Genomic DNA, 11,279 nt, shown 5'->3' with positions numbered 1-11,279 from the left:
TTTTTAGCAGATGCCATATGAATATCACCAGTAATTCTGATTTGCAGTGGTAATATCTTCAAAATGAGTTCTTAGGAGGAAAAGTGCATTTAGTGTTAGAGGTATAGATAGTTTGTAAAAACTAAAAGTTAGCCTAGTATCACATTTAATATATTGCTCTGTAGAGAGCACCCTGCCTAAATGGAAATAGAATCCAATGTATATTTTATTTCATATATATGTTTTTCAAATCAGTCAACAACAGTTTGATTGCAGGGTTTCTTCTCTCCTTTAATTCATAAATTGTCTCCAAACAATTAGAAAATGTAAGCTTAGGAGTTAAAACAAGACATTTAGTTAAACATTTATTTATGAATCACATAAAATCAACAAATAAAAGCAAATGAAGCATTATATTTTTCTGTGCAAAAACATATACATAAAAAAGCATATGATGTTAAGCCACTTAGCAGTATGCCTAAGTATTACTTGTAAGAACACAGGATCGAATAAGATTTTAGGGCTGTAAGTTATAGGTTCAGACTAATGTAACTGCTATTTGATAATAGTTACATGCTCTTGCGTAGATTACTTAGCTTCTCAAGGCCTAAGTGTCTTCAATTTTGAAGTGTACATAAAAATGGAAGAATTCATTGCAAAAAAAAATGCACTTAATTAAATAATTTACTTAGAGTACCTTGCCTAGTACCTGATTATCAGAAAATAATAGTTCTTTTTCTCGTTATTTTGAGATTGTTCAGAATTCACTTCTGATTTAAACCTAAGTGTGGAAGGCCAGAAGAAGAGTTATACACAGTACTAATTATCACTGTCCATTCTCAAAGTTCTGTTGTTTGTGAAAATAGAATTTCCCCCTTTATGTTCTTACCCAAGGGCTCTAAAAAATCTAATATGTCTCTTATTCCTGTAGCCACTTCCATCTCCCCAGGGCCAGTGCTACTCGGTGCCCTCCAGGAATGATGTATTGCTCGAAGTTACATTTCAGCAAGTTCTTATAACATTTCTTCTGACTGCTCTGCTTCCTGTGACTTCAGCTTGCTACCCAGAATCTTATTAGATATTCTTCTATCATCAATTTTCTTCATGAATCTAGCTCAGTGGATCTACTTTATATCAAGTAATGTTTAAATACTACTGGACTGATTGTGTTACAAGATTCATTAATCTTGCCATTTGATATGAATAAATGGCTCTAAGGTATTATTATTTTTTTGTTTGGTAAGGTTTTTTTTTTCTTTAAAAATCTCAGCATCATTCTGGATTTGGAGATCTACAGAATACCTAGTGGTGGTGGAATAAATCTTTAGAACTTAATGATACTGACTCATTGGAGTCAATATTAAAAGTTATTTAAATATCTGAGTAACATTTCTGGTAAGTCCAACTCTTACTTAAAATTGAGAATTGTTTAGTGTTAAGGTTTGTAAACAAGTCAAGATGGCCCCTGGTATTTTGCCAGAGAAATGTTAGAGTCTGTAAACAAGTCTGCATGGTGCCTGGCAAAATGCCAGAGGGAGTGGTTTGTGAAGTAACAAAAACGAGCCATTAAGTGTGGAGATTCCTTATTGATTGACTGCTGTATCTATTTTATGCTAATTAGATAAGCTGTGTAAAATGTATAAATACCGCTCTTATTCTACAATAAACGGCTTCCACTCCTGCTGTATCAACGTACACAAGTTATTCGTCACCCCCTGGTTATTTTGCTGCAGCCAGACTGCGGCAGTTTAGTGCTATATTTAAAACTAACTTGGTACAAAGAATCATTGACCACTTACTATGGACTGAATTGGGTCCCACTCTTCAATCAAACTTTTATTATAGCCCTAAATCCTAATGAGACTGCATTTGGAGATAGCACTTTTAGAAAGTAGTTAAGATGCAAAGAGGTCATACAAGTGAGGTTCTAATAATAGGGTTAGTGGGTTCATTCAAGAAGAAAAGCTCAAGATCTCTTTATCACTCCTTGCCATGTGAACAAAGAGAAGGCAGCCATCTGCAAATCAAGAATAGAGTCCTCACTAGAGGTATAACCCTGATGGAAACTTGGTCTTGGGAAAGATTCATTCTTTACAACTGGGAGAAAATGCATTTCCCTTTTCTAAACCATTCAATCTTTAATATTATGATAGGGTTTGCCAATCTGAATGCTATACCCCTTTCAAATTTTTGAGTTCCAAGGAACTTGCTTGTCTTCTTGATTTTCTTTATCTAGCAGCATATTATTCAAGCATTTGGTGCTTAAATTGTGGAATTTGTTTTTAATATATACTTCTACTTAAGAAAAATCTCAGTCATGGAGATTCTTATTCTGTTCTTTATGACCCATTACACTTTAGGATTACAATAGCCTCATATATACTGTTATGTATCATCTGAGGCAAGACAAACTAGCTTAAAGTTTAGAAAAGATATACATAATTGTTTCCAAATTGTAAAAATGAATGCTGTAGTAAAAGTTTAAACTGTAGAAATATTCATAATTTGTAATTTGGTAATCTCATTTGGGACCTTTATTGAAAAAAAACAGCAAAACATAATAAATATTCCATTTTAAAAGTTTATTGCAGTGTTACTTGTATTATTGAAGAAGTGAAACCAAACAAAGTACTGCATAATTAGAGAAAACTGGACAAAATCATGGGGAAAAAGAAAAAAAACTAAAGGATTGATTTTCCTGTGATTAGATAAGAGGCATTTTTGTCATGTTCTCTGTTTTACCTGATATCATCCAAATGTTTTCTCAGTAAAGTTTATATGCATACAATATGTGTATATATTTCTTGCACCATTTTTTAGGAAACTAAATAATCATTGCCTAAATAAATTCAATGGTGTCATCATTTATACATATGGTAACTACAATTTAGTTCTAAAAATAAGCCCTGACATATAAATGTTTATCTTTTGTAAAGTTTTAGTTTAAAATACCTGGCATCTCTAAAAATAGTGAGGGTTAGAAATGACCAAAATGATTAAGGAACTTTAAATTTATCTCATGCTAGAATTGAGCAAATATATCTTCAAAGTAATAGAATACAGTTGACTCTCTGCATGACTGATTGCATCTTCATCCTGTAGCTATAAGATGTAAACACTATGAAGACTGTAAGGATATAAAATGTCAGAGAAATCCACAGCAACAACAAAACCATTGCTATGTTACACTTTTCATAAAATCTTAAATTATCATATCAACATAAATACTAATGAAATGTGAATACAAATTTAAAATTAACTAATGAAATACAGTTGTCCCTTTTCATCCACAGATTACCAACAATAATAACAAATGAATAAATTAGTATTTTCATCAAATAATACAAAGATTTGTTTTCAAAGACTGCTGAATTGAAATAAGTCATTCTGAGATTTGCTCAAAAGTAATCATGTTGGACTTATGTATAAATTGAGCACAAGTTTTTGTATTCTCATTACTTAGTAAAAGAACATTTCCATACCTTTTATTTAGTTGAATGAAGACAAGGTCAACATCAGATCTCTTCTACTGAGACATAGTACACTAGTGTCACTGCAGTAAAAGAAAAATAAATATTTTTGCACATTGTATATTTAATATTATTAAAAATTAAAAATTAAATTGATGACCGATTTGCTGAACTAGTTATTTGGGTACTGAGATTTTCTTTATACACACACACACACACACACACACACACACACACATATATATATATATATATATATATATATATATATATATATATATATATATATAGATAATGTGATATTCTCAACAGAAACTCCACATGCATATTTTTCACTTTTTATAAGTGAAAAGAATTTGCACAAAGACCAGGCATTTATCTAAAGCACAAATCTCACTTTATATTCAGATCACATAAATTGAGGTGAAATGATATTTGGAATAGTGTTGAGAATAGATAACAAAAGTTTGTAAATTGTTAATAATCATGTTTCCATAATGTGACTTTGAGGCATGGTTTTAGAACTGGATCAAAGTTAAAAAGGGAATTCTCACTCAACTAAACCTACCTTAAATTCGTATGTACTCAAAGGACCCAAATTTAAACTATCCTATTATTTCTTGATTTTTATTTTCAAATTAATAAATAAATCAGTATATAATCTCAGTTTTTGAGATAGTTGTGTTTGCTGATTGCTTTATATATAGCATCTCACCTAACCCTCCCAAAAGTCATAAAAGAAGATTGTAGTCTCAATTGATATGTAATGAAAATGAAGCTTTGAGGAAATACACAACATATTCAAGATTAATCTCTTAATAAATTATAGTGCTAGCATTGGCTTTCCATTGTGATACACTGTAGAGTCCATTCTTTGTGGGACTATTCTTCTATATAGCAGAATATATGTCTAGGAGTCTAGACATACAAAACATTCCAAGTATAGAATAATGCATGCATGTGTGTGTTTAATGTTATTTTTTTATGAAGAATATATAGAGGTTTTTATATCAACAATATTAAAATATCCAAAGGATTTTACTATCCATATGAAAAACACACCAATAAATTTAAACTATTGCCGCCCCATGACTTAATTGGGTATTTTATTCTTCTATTGCAAAGTTGAGATAATTGATTTTCTAATTACACCCTTTACATGTTCCATTTCTCACATCCATTCATTGCTTATGACATTTAAAAATCTAAGGAGAATGAAGAGAATAAAGTATTGGAGGAAACATAGGTGCTCTGCTCTACTCCATTTGTTATGTGTTCTATCTTTACCTTTTCCTTTGTCTTATCACATACAAATAGGCTTGTAGGGAAAAATACCAACAAATGTTTTCCCTTAATTTTTTGTTTTTATTTCATCATGCTCCATTTTCCACAATTTCCTATCAGTTTAAAATATTACTTTCTACTTTGCTTTACAGAAATTTATAAGTCCGAAGGCCCACAATGTGGCACCAAAATGTGAGGTCATTAAAATATATTTGCATTTAGCAATGCATGTGGTTTACAAATCATTAAATAGACATGGGTTCAGTAGTAAGAATTCTTCCTAACAGAGATATATGGGAAACATGTGACCCATAGTTACTACCTACTTATTTCCCAGTGGATTTTATATAGCATAATATAGCATAGGAATTCTTCCTTGCATAGTGAATGGTTATATAAGCTTCTCAGTAACAATACATTGGAAAAGGTTATTGGTTCTCACTTGAGATTAGAGAGGTCTGCCATTGAAAATATCTTTTTTTTCATGATCTTGATCACACCAAAGCACAATAGAGTCACATTTTTAAAAAATGATTAGAATATTCTAAAAATCCAAATTCATGACATTTTAGACTGAATGGTTATTCAAAATAACAAAATTTTGGTATTTTGTAAACAAGAACATTTTCTGATTTAATCATGGGCATTTTTTTCTTATTTCTCTAAAGAGTTAAATATCATTTCTTTATGAAGGATGGTATTATTAATGTTTTTGATAATACTTACATTAAAATGAACACAGATTGATCAGTTGCTTGAAATGTGATATTTTAAATTCTTAAACAATTAACAATAATAGATCATTTAAAGAGCTGTGCCTTTAGGAACAACAATTTTTAAACATTTCCATTTTTTCTTTCTTTGGAAAAAGAAGTGTGCTCTTATAGAATGTATAAATTTATTACACATTTTCAAACCTTAAAAACCAAATGTTGTACCAATAACAAGCCTTCTCTCTGGGGTTAATTGCAGTCCGTGAAACTTATTACTTGTGATTTTGTCGCCAATGGCGAAATATAGAATGTTGTATAAGTTAAGATTTTTGGTTATGACTATGGGAAATTTCTCCATGATGAACAGGATTTGGGGATGGCAGTCAAATATAAACCTGACTGTTTTCTTCTAAATTGAAAAAATAAAATTCAATATGTGCTGAATTTGTCCTGCAGGTTTGTTTATCTCAGATACTGTACATTCTAAACAATATGGGAATTGTAGAAATTTTAGAACCAGTGTAGATAAATTTACGAGTTAAATCACAATGTTTACAAAAGGATATATAGAGCAGTGTATCTTACCTATACCAGATGCTGGTAATCTGGACAGTGGGCTATTAATTATAGTGGGCAATTCTTTGGCCTTTTTCATATTGATTCAATTTTGCTAAATTCTCTTTCTAAGTTTCTGTCTTTCTTTTTCTTCCTTCCTTTCTTTTCTTTTTTTCTTTTGGTAGCATTGGCCTATAATATCTGGTCAATATAAAATTTAGTAACTATTCATTTTCCTTTTCATTTCCAAGTAGATTATCTAATAGAAAACATCAATAATATATTCCACCATTGCCCCATATACAGCGAGGCAAGATAGTCTTCTAAGATAAATGTACTCTTGCCCATAATGGAATAGTGAATTTTATACTCATTTTTATTATATTAATATAAAAGCTTTACTTAGGTACAAGGTTATATGGCATTAAACCTGTATGTAAACTGTTAATATTACTTACAGTTTTATACAGGATAGAAAAGATCTGGATTAGGTAATTGCAAATAAATTATTATTGGCACATAAATAACAAGGGGAACAACTGATAACTCATTAGTTAAACTTGTCAAATAATTACAGAATAATTGCAGCTCTCATCAGCAACTGTTATAAGCTGATGAAATTTGTTTCAATAGAACATGTATAAATTTGCACTTTGTTGAAACATCTGCAAACTGTGGTAAACACTTTTAGTGCATAGGGCTAGAGGCATTTTTGAAGTGACTTTGAAAATGTTCAAGCCAGTAGTTTTTTTCCTTCACATTTTGTTTCCGATAAACTTTTCCTTTTTGATTCTTCTCTCCTTTTTCTATTTCTCTTCTCCTTATTTTTCCTCTTACTCTTCCAATCTATTTTTATAAGAATTTTAAACACAGTATATGTGGTTCACATCTTTAAACTCTGAACCTAAAGCTCTTATATCTTTGAATGTAATTTTTATAATGCAATAGATTTTATACTTATGTAGTAAAAATGAATTCCCAAATCAAATCCAAATATGTAATGATGTTTTATATTTGGACATTTCTCTCATCTAAGATTCAGACATGCATTGACAAATATTTGTTGAACACAAGCTATATACAAAATACATGAGCTGTAGAATTGAAAAAGAGATCAATTTGTATCCAGAATTAATTTAATTAGATGGACTGTGTTCAAACTCCAAGTGATTTAGTTAAATTTTTCATAGTTCTAGGTTATACTAATGGCATAACTAATACTTTATAATTGGATTAAGAATGCATAGGAAGAATAGAGATTTGGAATAGAAACCAACCTTGAAACCTGCCTTTTTCATAAACTCCTTAGGTAATCTCTGGCAAAATTTTCTTGGCTCTAAACTCTGAACAAATTATTCTTTCTTCCATCTCAACTTCTACCATGTGAGTTAAGGTGCTACTATCTTTTATCCAGATGCTACCTCACAGCCTCCTTAACACAGTAGCTTCTGCCTCAGCCTCTGCCCATTACACTCCATTAAGCACAGAGTCAGAGTAATTTTTCAAAAAAACACACAAGCCAGATAACACTGCAATCTTAAAACTCTCCAGTGGTTAATGCACTGACAGTGAATGCTGAGCTCTCTACCTGTGAGGCTGCTATCTAATCTTCCAAATTCACATTATTGAACTCAAATTCAGCTTCACTAGTCGTTTCTTTTGCTTGTGTAAATCCAATTATTTTGCAATTTAAACTCTATAAAATTTCATTTTTATCTGTCTAAATGATATTTCACTAACTCCCTGTGCATATAATTTCATAACTGGGGTCAACTTCTTAGCTCTAGACTTAAGTTGTATCTCATCAGAGAACTCTCTCTTTTCCACACAGTCTATGATCATTCTTCATAAACTCAACAAATATTTATTGAGTACCTGTGAACTGAGTCCTGGCCAGTTAATCGATATCATATCACTAAGCTATTAATTCCTTCATACATAAGATAATTGTTTTTTATGTCATCTATGTATTTATTTACTTATGTATTCTGTTATTTCACAAGTTTTAACACCCAAGAGGCAAATTTTTGTTGGTCTTATCCATAGACATGTCTACAGGGCTAAACATAGGGTCTGGCATTTTATAAGCACTTAACAAATATTTTAAATAAATGAATGATTTCAGAATATTTTTTGAGAGGCATTATGTGTCAATCATTCAGAGTTGCTTAGCACACAGTTTTTGCCATCAAGATTGAAGGGAAGCAAATAAAAAAAGAATTTATTCATTCAACAAATATTTTTTAAACATCAAATAAGCATCCTCTATGTCCTATGTGAGATACTATCTGAGAAGTTATGAATAAAACATAACTTCAGTCACAAGAAATTGACATCAAGGAGAAAAAAAAATTATGGGCATGCACTTAAAATAGGTAAGAGGGTAAATTTTATATTGTGTGTTTTTTGACAAAATTAAAATATTAAAAGATTTGTTACATTTAATTATATTTGAGGCACATTCTTTGATAAAGAAATACAAGTGTCTATGAAACTGCTTAATAGAAAGATTTGAGAAGAAAAAAGATAGAAACAGTGGAAATTTATTGTTTCACTGTTCTGGAAAACAGAAGGTTCAAAGGAGAGTTTTGTTGAAAAAGTTACCTTTATATGGGAAATGAAAGACAGGAATTGCCTGATTTAAGACAAGCATAAAAGTTCTAGGCATAGTTTCAGACTTTTAAAAATGGAGTCAGAGCAAAGGGCACATTAGAAGACTAAGATGAGTCTGAAGGAGTCACTAGTGATGGGATTGCATGATGCTGCAGGGTGCGGGATTCTGAAGACACAGTAAATTTAATTTGGGGTTTTAAAGGATTTTCTGAAGGAAAAGTTACAAAATCTGAGTTGAGCACTGAGTGTGATTAGGGAAGGTGAACAAAATTTACTTCATATTTTCCCTGCCAATCCTCTGGAAGAAAAACATGCTTTAAAAAGTGTTTCAAAAATGGAGTTTAGCTGGAAGTAAAAACATGGAAGGGAATTACTGTCAGAGAGAATCAATGGAATAAATACAGGGCTTTTAAAAAATCTAATAGTACACATTTTCTTCTTTCACTTAAATGAAAATAGCAATGAAAAACATGATGGACATATAATCATCAAATAAGATGGCGCGTGTTTCAGCTGACAATGTCTATCATAATCACAAACTGAATGGCTCAATCAGTGGAAATTTATCATTTTACTCTTCTGGAAAACAAAAGTCCAAACTTCCAGGGTTGTTTCCTTCTGAGCATTGTAAGGAGAGAAAATGTTCCAGCATGCTCCTTGGTGTGTAGGTTGACATTGTCTTCTTGTGTCTCTTTATATCATCTCCCAATGTCAATTTTTGTGTCTACAAGTTTTTCCTTCTTATAAGGACCCAAGACATATTGGAAAAGGTCCTACCTTAATGATCTTACTTTAAATTTATTATCTTCTTAAAGATCCTGTCTTCAAATAGTCTTTCATTCTAGAGGAGGAGCATGGGAAGATTAGATGAACTCTAGATAAGGCAAAGGGGTGGGAGGGAAAAGAAGGGGGTATGGGGGTAAAAAAGAAGATGGAATGAGATGGATATCATTACCCTAAGTACATGTATGAAGACACTAATGGTGTGAATGTATTTTGAGATATGAAAAATGTGCTCTATATGTGTAATATGAATTGTAATGCATTCTGCTATCATGTATAACAAATTAGAATAAAATAACTTAAAAGAAAAAATTTTTAAAAAATTAGATTGCATTCTAAGTTACTTGGAATTGGGATTTCAATATATAAATTACAAGGGAATACAGTCAGCTTATAACAGTTTGTCAAAGTGTTTTTGTGAACAGTAAACTATCAAAAACAAATTAGCATTCACAATATTACATATTCCACTGGGTAACTGCAAGGATCCAAAGGTATTGCTTATGAATACATGATTTCAAGGAAAAAAATGTATTCTTAAGACACTTATGAATGTGAAAATACATTCATAGGTATGTATTAAGATTATTAAATGTTTTCAAAAGACATTGATCAGGTGCTCACTTTGGCAGCACATATACTAAAATTGGAATGATACAGAGAAGATTAGCATGGCCCCTATGCAAGGATGACATGCAAATTCATGAAGCATTCCATAATTTTTATCACAGGAATTGAAATCAAGAAACAATGAATGGAATGGATTCAAACTCAAAAGCTTCTTCTCAGCAAAAGAAATAATCAGTGAAGTAAACAGAGAGCCTACAGAATGGGAACAAATTTCTAGAACATACACATGAGATAGCGCACTAGTCTCTAGGTATTTAAAGAACTCAAAAATCTTAACACCAAAAAACAAACAAACAAACAAACAAACAAACAAAAAACTCAAATAAGTCAATCAATAAATGGGCCAAGGAAATGAACATACACTTCTCAGAAGATGATATACAATCAATCAATAAATATATGAAAAAATGCTCAACATCTCTAGCAATTAGAGAAATGCAAATCAAAACTAATCTAAGATTTCATCTCACTCCTGTCAGAATGTCAGCTATTAAGAATACAAACAACAATAAGTGTTGGCAAGGATGTGAGGAGAAGGGCACACTCATACATTGCTGGTGGGACTGCAAATTGTTGCAGTCAATATGGAAAGCAGTATGGAGATTCCTCAGAAAATTTGGAATGGAACCACCACTTGACCCAGTTATTCCACCCCTTGTTTTATACCCAAAGGACTTAAAAACAGTGTGCTACAGGGACACAGCCACATCAGTGTTTATGGCAGCACAATTCACAATAACTAAATTGTGGAACCAACCTAGATGCCCTTAAGTAGATTAATGGATAAAGAAAATGTGGTATATATACACAATGGAATATTACTCAGCATTAAAAGAGAATATAATCATGACCTTTGCAGGTAAATGAATGGAGTTGGAGAATATAATGCTAATTGAAAAAAATCAAAAAATCAAATTCCAAATGTCTTCTCTGACACAAGGATCTGTAAACAAGTCAAGATGGCTCCTGGCATTTTTCCAGAGGGAGTGGTTTGTGAAGTAATGCCAGTGAGCTTTTAAGTGTGGAGATTCCTTATTGGTTGACTGCTGTATCTAGTTTATGTTAATTAAGATAAGCTGTGTGTAATGTATATATACCCCTCCTGTCCTACAATAAATGGCTCCCACTCCAGCTGTATCAATCTACACAAGTTGCTCTTCATTCCCCCTGTTATTTTGCTGCAGCCGTACTGCGGCACTGAATCATAATGGTGATGGGTGGGGGGCAGAGCATGGGACGAAAAGAGGAACTT

General features: G+C 31.6%; 1 non-coding gene across 1 annotated transcript; it reads left to right on the top strand.

Moving 5' to 3' along the window:
• The first annotated feature begins 10,013 nt into the window (after positions 1-10,013).
• On the top strand, positions 10,014-10,120 carry LOC143388458 (U6 spliceosomal RNA). The gene has a single exon (XR_013090007.2). It is a non-coding gene; the product is annotated as a U6 spliceosomal RNA (small nuclear RNA).
• Positions 10,121-11,279: the final 1,159 nt, after the last annotated feature.

Source organism: Callospermophilus lateralis, unplaced genomic scaffold (assembly GCF_048772815.1).
Source record: "Callospermophilus lateralis isolate mCalLat2 unplaced genomic scaffold, mCalLat2.hap1 Scaffold_122, whole genome shotgun sequence".
NCBI lineage: Eukaryota > Metazoa > Chordata > Mammalia > Rodentia > Sciuridae > Callospermophilus > Callospermophilus lateralis.
The sequence above is the reverse complement of the archived record's forward strand: the minus strand, read 5'-3'. Positions and strand labels throughout refer to the sequence as shown.